Raw genomic sequence first — 20,367 nt, forward strand, 5'->3', positions numbered from 1 at the left:
TCCTGCTGGGTTGGGGGGTGGGCAACTAACGGTTAGCCGCGGGACGGAGAACCTCCGATGGAGTGCGGCAGCAGGAGGGTGGCGAAGACATCGTACCAAACTGGCGCCATGGTGAAGGGGTCTGTCTGCTGGCCGAGCGATGCGGAGGCACGGGTTGAGCGGTGCGGGAAACGGATACCGTGGCGGGTGGGACGGTGCATGTCTGATTGAACAGTGTGCAGGCTGCCTGGGCACCCGTTCATCCAAACGGCCCTGGCTGCCGCTTGTCAAAGTGCCCTACTAACAACCGTCCTTGCCTCTCCCTCCTATACCAACCCCCCCACCTTCAAGTGCATGATGTTTTCGCAGCAGCCGTCAATGTTCGCCGCCGTGGCAGCAGCGGCAGCCATGCAGATGGCAAACCGTCACGTGCCAGGAGGGAGGCTCATGGAGGGTGCGGCAGAGGGAGTGGCAGCAGAGGGTCCCGCGCCAGGCGCTGCTGCTACAGGCCACCGTGCCCGACCAGTCCACGAGGAGGCGGAGGGTGCGGACCACCCCGAAGTCGCTAGCCGGGAACAGGGAGATGACACAGATCCTGAAGCGTCACCTGGGGTCGAGGACGATTAGGTGGTCGTTCCAAGGCGGCGGAGGCGTGCAATGCGTGACCGAGTGTACCGGGACCGCATCTCGTACGAGGACATGAAGGAGGTGGCATGCAGGAGCAGACTCCGGATGAGCCGTGGGACGGTTGCACATATATGCAACCTGCTGGCACACCTCGAGCCACGTGGAACAGGGGGAGGACATGCCCTCCCAGTGAGGGTGAAGGTAACTGTGGCTCTGAATTTTTTTGCGACCGGCTCCTTCCAGTCGCCGAGCGGGGACCTGTGCGGGATCAGTCAGACGTCAGTGCACCGGTGCATCCGGGCAGTAACCGATGGCCTCTATGCAGTCGCGGGACGGTTCATCGACTTCCCGGAGGACCGCGCTCACCAGGCTGCCAGGGCATCGCAATTCGTCAAGATGGCCGGCATTCCGATGGTACAGGGCGTCGTGGATGGTGTTCATGTCAACCTGCGTGCACCACTGCGGGACAGGGACGTCTTCATGAACAGGAAGGGGGCATACTCGATCAACGTACTGGTGGTGTGCGACCAGGGGATGAGGATTATGCACGTTTGCGCCCAGTATCTGGGAAGCGTGCATGACGCCTTTATTTTGGCACAGTCGTTCATCCCTGCAATTTTCGAGGGTCACCCACCCCGGGTGAGGGGCTTGTTGTTGGGCGACAGAGGTTATCCATTGCGGCTGTGGCTAATGACGCCCATACGGAGGCCACAGACCAACGCAGATCGGCGGTACAATGAGGCGCGCGCAGCAACCAGGGGTGTTGTGGAGCGGTGCTTCGGTCTCCTCAAAATGAGGTTCAGGTGCCTGGACCGATCAGGGGGCGCCCTGCAATACGACCCTGACAGGGTCGGACGGATCGTCGTTGCATGCTGCGTTCTGCACAACATCGCCCAACAGAGGGGCGATGTCATGGAGGAGGAGGACGCACGTGAGGCTGAAGAGGCTGCTGATGCTGATCATGAGGAGGAGGAGGAGGGTGGGGTGGGGGAAGAGGAGGGGCGGGAGGGCAGTGGGGCATAGACACCATCGGGATGCGGGATACGGCCGAGAGGCCACACGACGGAACCGATTGGGGCAGCGGGCACGTGATGCGCTGATGGTTCATTCACTAGGGGGAGGGCATTGTTCTTCAGGGCACTGGCACCGTTGACCGCGCACGTTGGCACCACGCAGCACCCCCCTCACACACGTCCCGCACCAATGCCCAACCCTACCAGACACAGCACCACCATCACGCCGCACTGCACCTGCGGCACCTCGTCACTGTCGGTAGACTGATACCTTCGTAAGCGGGTGTGAACACTGCCATGCTGGATGATGACCACCCGCTCTGCGATGAGCTGTAAGCCACAAATCGCTACTGACCGTCTGACTCATGGCCATTTCTGAACACCGCCACCTCGGTGTCCCCTCTATGCGTCAGGGACACTCCATCACATGTCCATGTGGGGCCACAGGCGTTGTCGCACGGAGGACAAGGCGTGTTTGGTGTCGGGGTGGGTTCCACTCCCGGCCTCACCCTTGCGATGATCCTCGGACAGAACCATCAGAGGGCACCACCACTTACCCCCCCTAGAACCCCACACTGCCACCCTCCCTTCCCCCCTAACCCCCCCACACTGCCACCCCGCTTCCCCCCTAACCCCACCACACCTGCTTCCCGCCCCTAACCCCCCCTCACCGCCACCCCTGCTTCCCCCCAACCCCCCACACCTGCTTCCCGCCCCTAACCCCCCCTCACCGCCACCCCTGCTTCCCCCCAACCCCCCACACCTGCTTCCCGCCCCTAACCCCCCCTCACCGCCACCCCCGCTTCCCCCCTAACCCCCCGCACACTGCCACCCCCAGCTTCCCCCCCAACCCCCCCACACCACCACCTTACCTTCCCCCCTAATCCCCCTACACTGCTACCCCCGCTTCCCCCCCTAACCCCCCCACACACCCCCACCCCAACCCCAGAAAAAGGGCAGACGCATGGAGGTTTGGAGCAGCAACATTTATTGTGATAACGCAACACATGTGCCCTAGCCCCTATAACTAATCTGTGCCCTGCACCCGTGCCAACTTACTACGTGCCTAACTTTTTTGCCTTACGGGCCCTACCACTACGTCTAGGTGTTCCCCCAGATGGTACAGCAGGACTGGATGCGGACTGCTGAGAGTCCTGCTCTTCGACTTGGCTTCCCGTCGGCTCGCCCTACCTGGGGCAGCCCGGCCTGGATGGGCCAGGCTGCTCGGCGGGCGTGCAGGATGGCGTGGTGACACCCTCCTCTGCCCGCTGCCCACCAGATGCACCAGGGACATGACGGGGGGAGTGCGAGTGCCCCGGTTCCTCCCTTGCTGTGGCTACAGGGCCAGGCACCGGGACCTCCTCCTCCCCCGGGGAGCCAATTGGCCCCTGGGCCTCTCTAAGGGACGGCAGTGCGCGGGGAGGCACACCCCATTGCACCACCGACACCTGGCGCTGCCAGTCCCGGAGGCCCGCTGTGGTAGACCAGGGTCTGAACGTTTCCGGCGATGGAGCTGAGGGAGTGCAACATCCCTGTCAGGGACATCGCTACCTCCCGCTGGGTTTGGGCGACGCCGTCCATCACATGTACAAGGCCGCCGATGCTCTCAGCGATGGCTTGCTGAGACTGGGCCGGAGCCCGGAGCACGGCGGTAATGTCTATGTGGCTCTGGAGCATGGCTGCCTGTGAGAGGGCAGTCCTGTCATGGGCCACGGATGGCGCGTGCGCACTAAGCCCCACGCCCTGAAGAACCTGACCCATGGTCGAAGCCATTTCCCCATTGCCTCCATCGCGGACGCCACCTGTGCGGTGTCGGCCTGGTTTGCAGTCATGACCGGCAACACTTCCTGCTCCTGGACTCCTCCAGCTGTGTCTGCAGTTGCCAGAAGACAGCCGACATCCCGTCGTCTGGTCCCTGGGGTGCCAATTGCATCGAGTCTGTGGGTGGGCCTGGGATGGCCAGGAAAGCGGGAGCCATCTGGGCAGCAGCTGGGTGCTGGGCCTGGCCTGCCCTCCGACTGTCCAGGCCCTCGGCTTGTCCTGCCTCCACCTGCTGTACCGGTTTGACTGTGTGATGCGCACCAGGAAGTGTACCAGATGCCTCGTCACTAACTTGTCCAACCGACGTGAGTGTATCTGTGGTGTTGGGGGGTGTGGGTGGCAGCAGTGCCGCGGCCGCAAAGTCTTCGTCTGTCCCCAGCTCTGTCTCCTGTGTGGAGCCGTGGCCCGCTAGGTTTCGACCACGGCCGGTGCGAGGTTCCCTGCCCCTGTGCCTCGAGTGCCGCGACGTCCTCTGTGCGTCACTGTCCGGACTAGCTGTCCCCTCCCCGTCCATCAAACTTTCATATGTGTCGTTATCGTCTGTCCTGACGTCTCTGTCTGTCCTCTGTGCGTCAGGCCTCGTGTGCCAGCCTCAGAGGATGGCTCTCCTGCCCGTTGTCGTCCCCGTCTGTCCGGTTGGACACTGCGGCCGGAAGGGGATGGTGCTGCACGTCAGCGTGGTGAACGGTCGGTCCCACGGATGTGCTCGTGTGGCCCTGGATAACACATTAAGGCAGGTCTTGTTAGTCTTGCATCGTCGTTTGTTAGGGGTTGAGAGGGTGCATAGTGAGGGCGTTGACTGTGGCAGTGTTAGGCGGTGGGGTGGTGAGGGTGTGGACTGTGGGGTGGTACAGTATTAGGCGGTAGGGTGTGAGGGTGGGGTGGGGACAGAGATGGGATGAGGGACTGCATGCATACAGTGGGTTCTCACGAGGAGCTTCGCCTCCGACCTGGCATGGCGCTCCCTCCCGGCTGGCGGCTCCCCTGGCAAGGTCCAGTGCCCTCTGCTCGTATGGGGTCAGGGGGTGCAGCTGGGGAGATCCACCTCAAGTTCTTGCACACTCCTGGAAATTGTGCGCTGTCTTGCCCTTGGGGGATGGGGGGGGGTGGGGGGGGGGGGTGGAGCACATTGTTAGACACACATTTGCAGGACGCACGTATGAATGCAACTTTATCACACGCAGGGAACACTCCGACCCACGCCATGGCACCTGCCCACGGGTGTGTGGGGGGGGGGTCCACATGTGTCCTGGGTGCAATCAGCTCCCCCATCCCCCTGCACCCCCCCCAGGCCCCCTGCACCCCCCGACCCCTGCACCCTCCGCCTCCTGGCCCCCCCCCCACCCCCTGGCCCCCCCCCTGCCCTCTGGCCCCCCCCACACCCTGCGCCCCCCCACCCACGGCGGCCCCCCCCTAGCGTGGGCAACGGGGGGGGAGGGCATTGCCCGGGGCGCGGCTCAGGGAACTTACCCTCGCTGCCCTCATGAGGTTGTGCAGCTTCTTCCTGCACTGTTCCCCCGTGCGGGGGATGTGCCCCACAGCGCTGACTGCGGTCCCCACCCCTCGCCATTCACGCCTCACGGTGCTGCTTGACTGCCGTTGTCCTCGTTGGGGGTAGAGGATGGCCCTGCGCTCCTACACTGCATCCAACAGTGACTCTAGGTCACTGACCCTGAAGCGGGGTGGTGCGCAACGGGGCTCCTCCATGTCGTCCCCCGGTGTTTCTGTGCGCCCTGTGCACTTCCTTATACGCGGCGCGGTGTCATCGTGCCGTCGCGCGATGATGGTGCCGCTCCAGCGCTCTGCACACTGCGTTCCTCGTGGCGCGGCTGCTGGCCCCCTCTCAGGCAGTGAATTGGCTGCGGCGTAGGCCCGTTCGCGCTGTTGTGGAACGCGACGGCGTTCACGACGGCGCGGGCACTTGGTCTCCATATCGGAGAATCGCCCTCTAAGGTATAGTTTTAAGTGCGTTTGATTTAATGTTTCTATGCCTGGAAGGGTAAATCCTCTAGTTAGATTCATGCTGGACAAAGTATGTGTGAGGGTTGGTTAAGTGCTTCTATTGATCTCAGAGAGGACTTTGGCATGAAGATTAAATAAAATGCATAAGCATGTGGGTGTTTCTTAGCAACTGGGGCCTTCTAAGATAGAGAAGTTTTTAAGTTTTAGTTAGCTGATTTGACTTCAGTTGAAGGCAGCTAATGAGGGAGAAAGCAGCTGGCGGCATCACCTACATCCATAGCCTCTAGATCTGCGAAAGCAATTTCTTTTAGAAGGCTAAAGACGGCACATTTCTCTCAGCCTTGCTAGAAGAAAACCCATACTGTCGAGTAATGGTTAAGAAAACAGATGCCGGAAATCTAAAGTCCAGCTAGTTAAGGAAATTAGAGAAATGAAGAGAAGTGCCCAAGAAGTCTGGAGTTAAGTGAACAACAACCGAGGTGTAGTTCAGAAGAATTCAAGAAAGAGTTAGTAAAGGGCGTGATTCAATGAAAAATTTTCTCAGTGTGGTAGCGAGCGGGAACTGCCATGAGCTTCCCAGCACTTGGCCCAACAAGGCCTCAATCTAACGTTAATTGGTCCACTTAAAGAGGCTACATGGGCTTAACGCCACACACCATGGCTCGCCAGCCGATTTGCCAGTACCGCGCTTGCCAGCCCCCCACTTAAATTACACTTGCACAGCAAACCCCCACGCAGCTCACAACCATGACGCCAAGATGACCAGCCCGACAATTCGGGATGCAGACCTAGGGAGGCCCCTAAAGGCAATCGAGGCCAGGAGGGCTGTCCTGTCCCCCGAGGGTCCCGGAGGGTCAGCCACAGTCAGCCAATGCCACCTGGGACTAAGTGCCAGCGGCCATCATCTCGGGCAACATCACTGGGAGGACCGCACCCAGTTCCGCAAGAAGGTCAACGACCTACACCGGGTTGCAGGGGTGAGTTGGCATGCAACGCCTCCCCCCCCACAGGAATATGCCTGGCACCGCCCCCGCCCAGCACCGTGCCCTGCCCTGACCCACTCATGTCGCCCATACCGCCCCCTCCCCAACCCCGCACCTCCAAAACCTTCCCCTCTCCATGGTGAACCACACATGCGGCTAACAATGCCCTCTCTGCGTCTCCGCAGGGCTGTCCCACAAACGTCAGGAGAGGGCCCAGATGGGCGGCAGGTTGCCGGACTACGGAGGTATCTGAGGACAGAGCAGTCACCAATATGGAGGTTGGCACAAGACGCAGAGGTGAGGATCCACTGAGCCTCACCCAGATGGACTGTCAAACATGAGTTGAAAATGCCATACTGACTGACCCATCCCTCCCACTGATCAGATGTCCATTCTCCCACAGGACCTTCAGCGGATGTTGCCAGCCCATCCAGTGTGGTTCCCCCACCCTCCACAAGCCTCCAATGAGACCACCTCGGAGGAGAGCTCCGAGGATGCCACCATAGATGCGTCATAGCTGTCACCCCCCCCCCCCCCCCCCCTTCACCAGCGCAGAGGCTCCTCAGTGGGCAACAGTCATGGACAGGCTTCTGGGGCACATTCTGCTGAGCCCCACACAGTTTCTGACGTACATCAGGTGGAGGTAGTAACGCCCAGGTGAGACAGCAGTCAGAGATCTGCTGGATCCCAGGATCCAGGTGGATCCCAGCCTGATGCTGAGCCTCTTGAACAGGATTATCCAGAGCTCTTGCAGGCAATAGGGAGCAGCCGGAACATTCAGAGGGGAATATCAGCGTCACTCCAGTAGATCCATAGCCGATCAGAGGAGTCTTAGAGGCTACGGGCGTAGGAGAGGGCGCCGGCAATGCATGGCACCAGGGTGGCGACCGCAGTGGAGAGCCTGGTGCATGACGTCAGCAGGATGAATGGAAGTGTCCAGTGTGTGGCGCAGTCGGTGACAGCCATGGCTGAGGGCCTCGGTGGACTGTCCGACTCACTGGGTAGTACCAGGTTGACCTTGATGAGGTGCTGTGGGACAGATCCCTGTCTTAGATGGGAATAACTGAGGTGCTGCGGAGCTTGTCCCAGTTGCAGGCGGGCATTGCCGATTCACTGCAGAGCATGTCCCAGTCACTGAGGAGCATCGCCGAGGGCGCCAACACCATGGTGCAGACACTAGGGAGCCACCAGAGCTGGCAGAGCCAGGTGACTCAGGGCTCAATCCGGCGTGCAGTAAATGCCAGGTCCCTATGGGCACCAACCGGGAGGAGGGGGTGTTAGGTACCTCATCGGAACCGGCCAATGGAGTGGGGATGGTAGCCACCACTCCCCCAAGTTCCACCACTCCCACAACGTCGTGTCTCAGAGTCAGCACCCGGTACTGGGTGGCACGGATGTGCATGTGCCGCTGGCAAGTGCGCCAGGGCTCTCCGGCCCCAGAGCCCCCGGAGGACATCCGGCAGGTTCATCGAAGGCCATGGGACTTGGTAAGCAGCAGACTGCTTCCTCACCTGATGTGCCTGGGGAAACATCTAGACACAGCGGTAGAGCACGCAAGGCTAAGCACATCGAGGATCACTGAGAGGGCACAGGAGGGAGTGGTGGGGAGAGTGGGGTGGCACCATCGGGACAGTGGGGCAGTCATGGACACTTATGTGAGATATATTAAAAAGCCTTCACCACAACCAGCAGGACGCCTCTGGCACTTTCACCCGCAATGCAGGCTGACCACCAAACACATGTGCCATCTCCCCAGAAATTGGGGTCCTGGACCGTCCAGCACACCGCATACAGGTGATGGGTGTGAACGCACACGCAACAGGGGTCAGATTGAGGAGCACCAGTGCTCAGCCCTCTGCGGGTTATCATCACCCCCTTACCCCCAACAGTCACCCATTGACAGTGCTGACACAGTCCCAGCACCCTGGAATAATGTTACACAGACCCTGGAGAGAGAAGAGGAGGATGGTGAGGGGTTGGGGGGGGAGCTGGGGGGGTGGGGTGGGTGTGCACAGAGGGGAAGGGTTGGGGGCAGGGTTGCGATGACGGACTAGGCCATGTCCTACGTGAAGTGGGTGACAATGAGGGCCTCCCTAACCCTCTGGGTTTCCCTCCAGCTGGTCCTCCGGTTCCTCTCCAGGATTGTCGTGCAACCCCTCCTGGTCCGGCGCCTCCTCATCATCCTCCTCCTCCTCCTCCTCGGTGGCCACATGTTCCTCCTCTTCTACCTCCAGCACGTCGCCCCGCTGTTGTGCCAGGTTGTGGAGGACACAGCAGACCACTACAAAGCAGGCGACCCTCTGGGGGGTGTATTGCAGGGCACCACTGGAGCAGTCGAGGCATTGGTACCGCATTTTGAGCAGACCAGTCCACTACTCGATGACAGCACGGGTGTCCACACGGGTCTCGTTGTATCGGGTCTCCGAATCAATCACTGGTCTCTGGTGTCATCAGCCAGGTCCTAAGCGGGTAACCCTTATCCCCCAATAACGAACCGGCCATCCTGGGATGGTCCTCAAAGAGGCCGGGAATGTCCGACTGCTCCAGGACGTAGCTACCGTGCAGATTCCCTGGGAAGTGTGTGCACATGTGCATGATCTTAAGGCGGTGGTCACACACAGGCTGTTTGTTCAGGGAGTGAAACCCCTTCCTGTTGATGTAGGGCACGCCCCATTGGCCTGCTGTGTGCAAAGCGACATTTGTGTCACCTATTAGCCCCTGGACGTGGGGCATCCCAGCAATGGCAGAGAACCCTGCTGCCCGAGCACCGAGTTGAGCTTGGTCCATGTCAAAGTTTATATATGTTTATGTAGTTCGCCACCTGGGCATACAGGGTATCTGCGACCTGTTCGATGCATCTATGGGCTGTAGCTTGTGAGATGCCACACAAGTCCCCGCTCAATGCCTGGAATGATCCTGAGGCACAGAACCTTTGGGCTGCAGTGGCGTTGACGGCCACTGGGAGCCGGTGCCCTCATCCTCATGTCGTGCCAAGTCTGCAAGGACATGACACAGGTGCCGCACCGTCTGCTTGTTGAAGCGGGGCCTCCTGCAGCACGTGCTCGAAAGACCAGCAACGCCTCTACAACCTGGGCCGTCATGGACCTCCCTCTCTGGGTCTCACCCTGATGGACCACCTGATAGGCGACCGGATCCTCAGGGTGTGGGGCAGAGCCCAGGACATGATTATGCCCTCTGGTCCTGGACTCTCAGCCTCTACTCTCTTAAGCCCCCGGAGAATCCTATATGTCTCAATAAGGTCGCTTCTCATTCTTCTAAACTCCAATATGTACAGGCCCAACTTACTCAATCCCGCCTCATAAGAAAATCCGTCCATACCACTTCTCTGGACTGCCTCCAATGCCAGTGAATCTTTCCTTAGATATGTGGACGAAAACTGTTCACAGAATTTCAGGTGGGGTCCAACTAGTGCCTTGTATAGTTTTAGCAAACCTTCCCTATTTTTACACTCTATTTCCTTTGAAATAAAGGCCAACATTCCAATTCCCTTCCCTATTACCTGCTGAACCTGCATGTTAGTTTTTTGTGATTTATGCACACGGCCTCCCAAATCCCACTGTGCTGCAACTTTCTGTTGTCTTTCTCCATTTAATAAAATTCAGTTCCTTTATTCTTCCCAGCAAAGTGGATAACTTCACATTTTCCTACATTATATTACATCTGCCCAGTTTTTGCCCACTCACCTAACCTGTCTAAATGCCTCTGTAGACTTTATGTGTCATCCTCACCACTTGTCCCTCACAGCGCTGAGGACCCGGGATCGATCCTGGCCCCTGGTCACTGCCTGTGTGGAGTTTCAACATTCTCCCCGTGTTTGCGTGGGTCTCACCCCCACAACCCAAAGACAGGGTAGGTGAACTGATCATGTTAAATTGCCCCTTAATTGGAAAAAAAAGAATTGGGTACTTCAAATTTTTTTTTAAATCCTCACCATTTCGCTTCCAATCTATTTTTATGTCATCTGCTTACTTGGCAATCGTGTACTCAGTTCTCTCGTCAGTAATATACATTGTGAATAATTGTGGCCCCAGCATGGATCCCTGCGGCACTCCACTGGTTACAGGTTGCCATCCTGAAAGTACCCTTTTTGTCCCAACTCTCCTTCTATTAGTTAGCCAATCCTCTATCGATGTTAATATACTGCTCCCAACATCATGGGCCTTTAACTTATTAAGTAGCCTTTTGTGCAGTACCTTATTGAACGTTTTTTGGAAATCTAAATACACAGCTTCCCCTGTATCTGTCATAATATACACCAGTATATCATGGTGCAGACACACACACTGATGGACACACAGCAAGACCAATCAACACACACAACACCGCAGCCAATCACCAGTTAGAGCACACTCACTAAAAAGACAGAGGGCATCAGAGTTCCCGCTCATTCGGGATGCAGCCTCTCAGAAGGACAGAGCTTACAGCACAGATCTTCACCATGTGCTGAGTGCATAGACTGGTTAGGTGCTCCGGTTTCCTCCCACAGTCCAAAGATATGCGGGTTAGGTGGATTGGCCATGATAAATTGCCCTTAGTGTCCAAAATTGCCCTTAGTGTTGGGTGGGGTTACTGGGTTATGGGGATAGGGTGGAGGTGTGGGCCTTGGGTAGGGTGCTCTTTCCAAGAGCCGGTGCAGACCCGATGGGCCGAATGGCCTCCTTCTGCACTGTAAATTCTATGATAACTGCCCCTTCTATCAGTGGGAATAGTGGACGGAATTCTCCGACCCTCGTCGGGTCGGAGAATCGGCGCCGCGGCGTGCAAATCGCGTCACGCCGCCCCGATGCCGGGACGCAATTCTCTGCAGTGCGGAGGATCGGCGCCATTAGCGCTGGCGTGGTTGGCGCCGGTCGGGGTATGCGGCAACTCTCCGGCCCAGGCTGGCACGCCGATTCTCTGGCCCAAGTGGGCCAAGTGACCGTCACCAAAAAGCCGAGTCCCACCGGCGCCCTTCTAACATCCATTGAGCTGGCGGGACCTCGGCATTGAAGGGTCCGGGGGCGGCCTGTGTGGGGGAGGGGTGGTCCGACCTCAGGGGGGAGGGGTCCGACCCCAGGGGGGGGAGCCTCCGTAGTGGCCTGACCCGCGATTGGGGCCCGCCGATAGGCATGCCGGCCTCTCTGTTGGGGGGCCTCCTATCCTCCGCGCTGGCTCCTATAGCCCTGCGCCATTTGGTGTTGGGGCTAGCGCGGGGAAGAAGGCCATTACGCATGCGCTAGTTGGCACCGGCCCAACTGCGCATTCGCGGACCCCACGGCGCCGGGTTCACGCCGGAGCATGGGCCGCTCCAGCACCGTGCTACCCCACTGTGGCCCGGAGAATCGTGTCTCGGAACAGGCGTCGACGCCGGAGTAAAATACTCCCGTTTTTACGCCGGCGTCGGCACTCAGTTGCCCGATGGGAGAATCGCGCCCAATTTTTCAGTCTCCACTCTGTCTGGACCCCTCATGATTTTGAACACCTCTGTCAAATCTTCTCTGAGCCTTTTTCTTCTCAGCAGCACTTTTGCGGCTTTTAATATCTGGTTACTCAACTGAGGTCCCTTATTTCGGGAAACATTCTCGTAAATCTTTTCTGCACCCTCTCTAAAGCCTTTTGCATTCTCCCGGAAGTGTGGTGCCCAGAATTGTACACAATGCCCCAACCAAGGTCCAAACAGGATTTTAGAAATGCTTATACTAAATCCCTTACTTTTGTACACTATGGCCGAAATGCTCATGTCCTCGATTGGATGAGGATGGAGGTAGGATGACAAACAAAATGGCCGCTGAGCGGCGCAGCCAGAAATCCCGCCTCCATTTCCATGCTGCACCATTCCCCTGAGAGCCGGAGAGGGAGTGAGCTCTGGCCAGTCCTGTTAACGAGCTTATTTACATTGCATTGGACTTATTAAGAGCTTGCCTGCAGAAAGTATTGTGATTGTCCGCGCGGCTGCTGGAGTGGCGGGTTTCACACCAGCTGCATAGAGGTGGGAAGAGTTTTAAAAGGCAAATAAAATGGTTGACACCTCTCAAAATCTAATGGGTTCCGAACCTAAGACAGACCAAAGGTCCTTTCTTTGATTTGCATTTGTTCTCAAATGACATGTTTTTCGAACTTTTCAATTGTTCTGCGAGGTTACTTTGATGCAATAAGCTGCAACTATGATGTACTATCAATTACTACAAAGCCGAGAATAGTGAATAATCGAGGCTTTAATGAGCAAAGATGTGTGGCCTCCTGTAGCTGGAACCAGAATGGCTGCAGCACCGGCGAGCAAACACATTTATACGCCGCCTACTGGGTGGAGCCAGCAGGCAGGGATTTACCCATGTACCTCTAGTACAGGACACTTACTGTACTACATCTAATATACATCTAATACAGTTAGTGGTGACGACCACATTCACCCCCTGTTAAAAAAGAGTCCAGCGGGGATGGTGGAAAAATTTACAAGTTCAGTCTGTCGGGGGCCTTGATCCTCCGCTGTGATCGCCTCGGTCCTGATGGTGATGCGGGTGGCGACATGGTCACCTGTGACTCTGGGAGCGTGTTGTCCTCGTCTTCATCGCCCCCGAGTGGAACCAGTGGGAGTACAGATCCTCCTGGGGCGGGGGCTGCAGTGAGGTGCGCCGGGGGGAGGGTTTGTGGCACATGGGGCGACTGGAGGGGGGGGGTGTCGGGTGGTGGGCCGTGGGTGGGGATCCAGCGGGTGCCACGTCCCGGAGGGAGACTGTGTCCTGGCGCCAGTCGGGGTGTGCCACTTAGGCGTACTGGGGGTTCGCTTGCAGTAGTTGGACTCTTTCGACCAACAAGTCCGCCTTATGGGTCCGCACATGTTTGCGAAGGAGGACGGGTCCAGGAGCTGTCAGCCATGTTGGGAGCGAGACCCCGGAGGTGGACTTCCTGGGGAAGGCAAAAAGACGTTCATGGGGGGGTTTCGTCAGTTGCAGTGCAGAGGAGCGATCGGATGGAATGGAGCGCGTCGAGGAGGACATCCTGCCAGCGGGAGACCAGGAGGTTCTTAGACCGTAGGGCCAGCAGGATGGCCTTCCAGATCGTCCCATTCTCCCTCTCCCCCTGCCCGTTTCCCCGGGGGTTTTAGCTGGCCGTCCTGCTCAAGGCAATGCCCTTGCTGAGCAGGAACTGACGCAGCTCATTGCTCATAAAGGAGGATCCCCGATCGCTTTGGACCTAAGCGGGGAAACCGAACAGGGCGAAGATGCTATTGAGTGCTTTAATAACCGTGGCAGAAGTCATATCGGGGCATGGGGCGGCGAAGGGAAATCGGGAGTACTCGTCGATCACGTTCAGAAAGTACGTGTTTCGGTCTGTGGAGGGGAGGGGCCCTTTGAAGTCCATGCTGAGGGAAGGGGCGGGAGGCCTTCACTAGGTGCGCTCGATCTGGCTGGTAGAAGTGCAGTTTGCACTCCGCGCAGACCTGGCAGTCTCTGGTGACAGTCCTGACCTCCTCAATGGAGTAGGGCAGGTTGCGGACCTTGATGAAGTGGAAGAACCGGGTGACCCTCGAGTGACAGAGGCCATCGTGTAGAGCCCAGAGTCAGTCCACTTGTGCGCTGGCACATGTACCTCGGGATAGGGCATCAGGGACCTCGTTGAGCTTCCCGGGGCGATACAAAATCGCGTAATAATATGTGGAGAGCTCGATCCTCCACCTCAAGATCTTATCGTTTTTGATCTTGCCCCGCTGTGTATTATTGAACATGAAGGCAACCGACCATTGGTCAGTGAGGAGCGTGAATCTCCTGCCGGCCAGGTAATGCCTCCAGTGCTGCACAGCTTCAACGATAGCTTGGGCCTCCTTTTCGACGGAGGAGTGCTGAATTTTGGAGGCATGCAGGGTGCGGGAAAAGAATGCCACGGGCCTGCCTGCCTGGTTGAGGCTGGCGGCCAGAGCTATGTCTGATGCATCGCTCTTGAACTGAAAGGGGAGGGACTCGTCGACCGCGTGCATCGTGAACTTGGCGATGTCTGCCTTCATGCGGTTAAAGGCCTGGCGGGCCTCAGCTGTCAGGGGAAAGACTGTGGACTGAATGAGTGGCGGGCCTTGTCCGCATAGTTAGGGACCCACTGGGCATAATAGAAGAACCCCAGGCATCATTTCAGGGCCTTGGGGCAGTGGGGAATGGGGAAGTTCCATCAGGGGGCGCATGCAGTCGGGGTCGGGCCCCAGAACTCCATTTTCCACAACATACCAAGGATGGCTAAGCGGTTGGTGCAGAACACGCACATCTCCTTATTGTACGTGAGATGAAGGAGTTTGGCGGTGTGGAGAAATTTGCGAAGGTTAGCGTCGTGGTCCTGCTGATCGTGGCTGCAGATGGTGATGTTGTCTAGGTATGGGAAGGTGGCCCGCAGTCCGTACCAGTCAACCATTCGGTCCATCTCACGTTGGAAGACTGAGACCCCGTTAGTGACGCCGAAGGGAACCCTAGGGAAGTGATAGAGGCGGCCATCTGCTTCGAACGCAGTGTATTGGCGGTCCTCCTTGCGGATGGGGAGCTGGAGGTAGGCGGACGTCAGGTCCACTGTGGAAAAGACTCGATACTGTGCAATCTGATTGACCATGTCAGATATGCGTGGGAGGGGGTACGTGTCGAGCTGCATGTACCGATTGATGGTCTGACTGTAGTCAATGACCATCCTGTGTTTCTCCCCAGTCTTTATTACTACCACTTGGGCTCTCCAGGGGCTGTTGCTGGCCTCAATGATGCCTTCTCGCAGAAGCTGCTGGACCTCCGACCTGATGAAGGTCCTGTCCTGGGCACTATAGCGTCTGCTCCTGGTGGCGACGGGTTTGCAATCCGGGGTGAGGTTTGCAAACAAAGAAGGTGGATCGACCTTAAGGGTCGTGAGGCCGCATACGGTGAAGGGGGGTAGGGGTCCGCCGAATTTTAAGTTAAGCTTTGGAGGTGGCACTGGAAGTCCAGGCGCAGAGGTGGGGGAGGACGTAGAGCCGGAAGTGGCTAAACTCTATGCCCTGAATGGTGAGGGTCGCGATGCAGTACCCTCGGATTTCCACGGAAAGGGATCCGGAGGCCAGGAAGATTTTCTAGGTAACAGGGTGTACTGCGAGGGAGCAGCGCCTTACGGTAGTGGGGTGGGTGAAGCTTTCCGTGCTCCCGCAGTCAAAAAGGCAGGAAGTCTTGTGCCCATCGATTTTCACCGTTGTCGTTGCGGTTGCGAGGTTGTGGGGCCGGGACTGGTCGAGGGTGATCGAGGTGAGCTGCGGCTGGTGCTGGGAGGCCCCAGGCTGGTCAGCGGTGGTGGCAGGCGATGAGCAGCCAGCCGAGCTTCCCGATGGGCAGGGGTCCTGAGGCGGCGTCCAAAATAGCACCGAAGATGGCGGCGCCCACGGGCCACATGTGGCCTGCGGAGCAGAAGATGGCGGCACCCAGGGGCCGCATGTGTCCTGCGGAGAAGAAGATGGCAGCACCCACGGGCCACATATGGCCTGCGGAGCAGAAGATGCCGGCGCCCACAGCCTGGAAACAGCAGCGACCGACCGGGCTTGGCACACAGCAGCAAAATGTCCCTTCTTTCCGTAGCCGTTGCAGGTTGCGCTCCGCGCTGGGCAGCGCTGCCGGGGGTGTTTGTTCTGCCCGCAGGAGTAACATTTGGGCCCCCCAGTGTTGGCTGACTGCTGCGTGGCGCGGGCTTGCGGTGGGCTGGGGTGGGTAGCTGGTGGGGCCCACGATGCCCATGAGGGTGCCGTGCGGTCGGGGGTGTACGGCTGGACGTTACAGGAGGCCACTGTTAACGGGTTTGCGAGCTGCCTGGTTCCAGCAAGATCAATCGTACCCACCTCCAATAGGCGCTGGCGGATGTACTCCGACCCCATGCCCGTAACAAAAGCGTCTCTGATTAAACGTTCTGTATGCTCGACTGCCGAAACTGCCTGGCAGTCACAGTTTCTCGGTAGGATGTGCAGGGCACACCAGAAATCGTCTCGGGACTCACCGGGGAGTTGCTGGGAGGTGCCTGGCGTATAGTTGTTAACCGGCTGAACGTAATGTCCTTTCAGGAGCTCCATTGCTTCAGAGTAAGTGGTCGCATCCCGGATGAGAGGAAAAATGTCAGGGCTCACCCGTGAATAAAGGACCTGGAGCTTCTGTGCATCCGAGGGTTCTTCAGCGGATGTTCAGAGGTAGCTTTCGAAGCAGGCTAGCCAGTGGTCAAAAGCAGACGTAGCGTTGGCTGCTTGAGTGCTCAGCTGTAGGCGATCAGGCTTGATGCGAAGTTCCATCGTTTTAAAATCTTTGCTCAATAAATTGATGCACTATCAATTACTACAAAGACGAAAGTAGTGAATAATCGAGGCTTTATTGACATAGATGTGTGGCCTCCTGTAGCTGCCACCAGAATGGGAGCAGCACCGGCGAGCACACACATTTATACGCCGCCTACTGGGCGGAGCCAGCAGGCAGGGATTTACCCATGTACCTCTAGCACAGGAGCCTTACCATACTACATCTAATATACATCTAATACAGTTAGTGGTGACTACCACAAACTACAAAGTTTAAACAGTGTGGTCACGGCTGGATTAGTTCACACAGCGGAGGAGGATAGTCTCTTTATTTTGCTGTCAGCTCCGCTCCCACGCACACTCGTTCAGCCCACTGAGTTTACTGGAGAGGTTAGTGTGACTGAAAATTATCAGAAACATTCGTAAATCCAGGTAGACAATGCCATTGGAACGCATTGATTTAATCTTCACAAGTACCTTTATTCATATAAGGATCATACACACCTTCAGTGCTTGCTGAGCAGTCCTGTCCTTGAAGGCAAAGTGAATAATTAAAAATCAAATTGCTTAAGAAATCCTTCACACTCGAAAATTGACTTATTGTTGGAGAACCTTCACATCACCTGAACATATCATAGAATTTACAGTGCAGAAGGAGGCCATTCGGCCCATCGAGTCTGCCCCGGCTCTTGGAAAGAGCACCCCACCCAAGGTCAACACCGCCACCCCATCCCCATAACCCAGTAACCCCACCCAACACCAAGAGCAATTTTGGACACTAAGGGCAATTTGCCATGGCCAATCCACCTAACCCGCACATCTTTGGACTGTGGGAGGACACCGGAGCACCCGGAGGAAACCCACGCACACACGGGGAGGATGTGCAGACTCTGCACAGACAGTGACCCAAGCCAGAATTGAACCTGGGACCCTGGAGCTGTGAAGCAATTGTGCTATCCACAAGGCTACCGTGCTGCCCAACATCTTGACGCATATAGTCAGAGGACATGTGTTGAACCCTGAAAGGTAAAGAACTTTGTTGAACAAAATCAAACTCAGTGGAGTCCAGGTAAGGGCAGTAAATCCTTGTTGCACCAGATTACATCTTCCTGCTCATTTCTTTGTTCCCCACTGAGTAACGTTATCACTGTTTGCTCAATTTCAACTTGAAACGGAATAGAATAAAGACAAGGCTGAGGTTTTGTTACTTGCTTTTGCAGTTATGGACTTCTCGGATACCTTAATAATTAAAACTCCATAACACACAGAAGTACAAAACGTAAATGGTTGCACTCTGGAACAGATGAGAACATCTTTTAACCATCCCGCTCTGGAGCCTCCCCACCTCGGCTGGTTTATCTACAGGCCAATTAAGACCTTGAACTTGGGATAATCTCATTTCCTGGCACGCTGGCACTAGAAGCAGGATCATGATACAAAACTGGTTTGCCTCAAGATTCCTGCCTCCATTGGGAAAATAGGTCATTATGCCTTTATTTCAAAAATCCAGCACCCCATTTGCCTCTTTAACCATTCGACTTGCACCTTCAACGATTTGTGACAGTAACCCCAGATCTGTTCTGCTATCCGCGATGGAACTGCTCCCTTTTGTTTTATTTTGTCCCTCCTTGTTCTTCCCACCAAAAATCTATAACTTCACACTCCTCTGCATCATATTTCATCTACACTTGTCCGTCTATCTATCCACCATGCCTATAGGGGCTGGTTTTTGCACAGTGGGCTAAACAGCTGGTTTGTAATGCAGAACAAGGCCAGCAGCGCCGGTTCAATTCCCGTACTGACCTCCCCGAACAGGCATCGGAATGTGGCAACTAGGAGCTTTTCACAGTAACTGCAATGAAGCCTACTTGTGACAATAAAGCGATTATAATTATGTCCTTTTGAAGTCTATCATGATCACAGTTCAAAATACTGCTCAGTTTTGTGTCAACTGTGAACTTTAAAATTGTGTGCTGTGTACCTTAGTCTAGGTCATTAATGTACATCAACCAAAGCAGGGGTCCTAACGTTGAATCCTGGGGTATCCCATGACAAACCTTCCTCCATTCACTTGTACTTTGTCTTTTGTCTCCCTCAGATAACTTTGTATCCATGCTGCCAGTGGTCCCTTTATTAAACGAGCTTCAACTTTGTTGGAAAGCCCGTTATGTGGCACTTTATCAATGCCTTTTGGATGTCTGAGTGCAGCACATCAATCACATTACCATCATCAACCCTCTTCATTACCTCGTCAAAAAACTCAAACAAGTTAGTTAAACATGACTTACCTATAATAAATCACTGCTGGTTTTCCTTAACAAATCCACACTTGTCCAGGTAACCGTTAATTGCATCCCAATCATCATTTCTAAAATCTTTCCCATCACCAGGGTTAAATTGACTGGGCTGAAGTTGCTAGGCTTATTGTTACACCTGTTTTTGGGCAAAAGTGTAACATTTGCCACTCTCCAGTCCTCTCACACCACTCCTGTATCCAAGAAGGATCATAAGATTATGGTCACCATCTTTGCAACTGGCACCCTGATTTCTCTCAGCATCCTTGAATGCAACCCATCTGGCCCTGGTGACTTATCAACATTAAATACTGCTCGCCCTTCTAATACCACCTCTTTGTAAAGTTTTAGCACAACCAGTTTCTCAAGTATCTCCACCTTCGCTATGACTTTGTTGCATCTTCTTCCTTGGTAAAGATAGATGCAAAATGCTCATTTAGTATCTCTGCCATGCCCTCTGCCTCCATGCATATGTCCACCTTTTTGGTCCTCAATTAGCCCACTCCTCTTGTTAACATATTATTATTTATGTGCATTTGGACTCCTTTTTAGCCATCAATCTTTTCTCATATGCTTTCCTTGCTCTCTTTGCCTGTCATTTTTTATTTCACCTCTCTGGACTTTCTATATTTAGCCCAGTTCTCACGTATTATCGACCTTACACATGCACTCCTTTACTGCTACATTTTACACTCTATCTCTTCCGTCATCCAGGGAGCTCAAGCGTTTCTTAAATTACCTTTCCGCCTCATGGGAATTTACTTTAACTGTGCCCAAAGCATCTCCCCTTTGGTCATTACAGTTTTGCCTCTTGATCTTTGATTCTAATTTAGCTGGGGCAGGTCTGTTCTCACCCCACTGGAAGTGGTCCTCCTCCAATCAATACCTTTACTCCTGAAGGTTCTTTGTCCTTTTCTGTAGCTAGCCTAAATCTTATAATACAATGATCACTGTTTCCTAAATGTTCCTCTACTGGCACTTAACCCACCTCATTCCTCAGAACCATTCCTTATTAATTCATGGAAACATGCTGATTAAGAAAATTCTCCTGAATGTCTTCTTTCTTTCTGTCCTTTACAGTATTACTAATTTATATTTGGATGATTGAAGGTCCCCATTATCAGTCCTCTGCAGCCTTTAGACCTCTTTGTATTTACTTGCAAATATATTCCTCTATATCTTTCCCACTAGCTGGCAGCCAACAGATTACACCTGTAGTGTAATGGTACCTCTATTGTATCTTAACTCTCAAAGAATTGATTCTATTCTTGGTCCATCTGGGACATCCCTTCTCTCTGGCACGGTAATATTCTTCTCAGTCAGTGATGCTATGTCTTCCCCTGTCTATCCTTTCCTCCCTTTCCTGAAACTTTGAACTCCATTTTCAAATCAATGACAGGAACCCAACACCATGCCAC

At 55.4% G+C, this 20,367-nt stretch overlaps 1 protein-coding gene and 1 pseudogene across 2 annotated transcripts in view; both read left to right on the forward strand.

Annotated features, from left to right (window-relative positions):
- The window catches only part of LOC140397116 (regulator of G-protein signaling 6-like), a 941,371-nt gene that overhangs the window by 399,997 nt on the left and 521,007 nt on the right, over positions 1–20,367 (forward strand). The gene's annotated exons all lie outside the window — the stretch shown is intronic.
- On the forward strand, positions 637–1,629 carry LOC140385568 (putative nuclease HARBI1 pseudogene; annotated as a pseudogene).

This window comes from Scyliorhinus torazame, chromosome 2 (genome assembly GCF_047496885.1).
Source record: "Scyliorhinus torazame isolate Kashiwa2021f chromosome 2, sScyTor2.1, whole genome shotgun sequence".
NCBI lineage: Eukaryota > Metazoa > Chordata > Chondrichthyes > Carcharhiniformes > Scyliorhinidae > Scyliorhinus > Scyliorhinus torazame.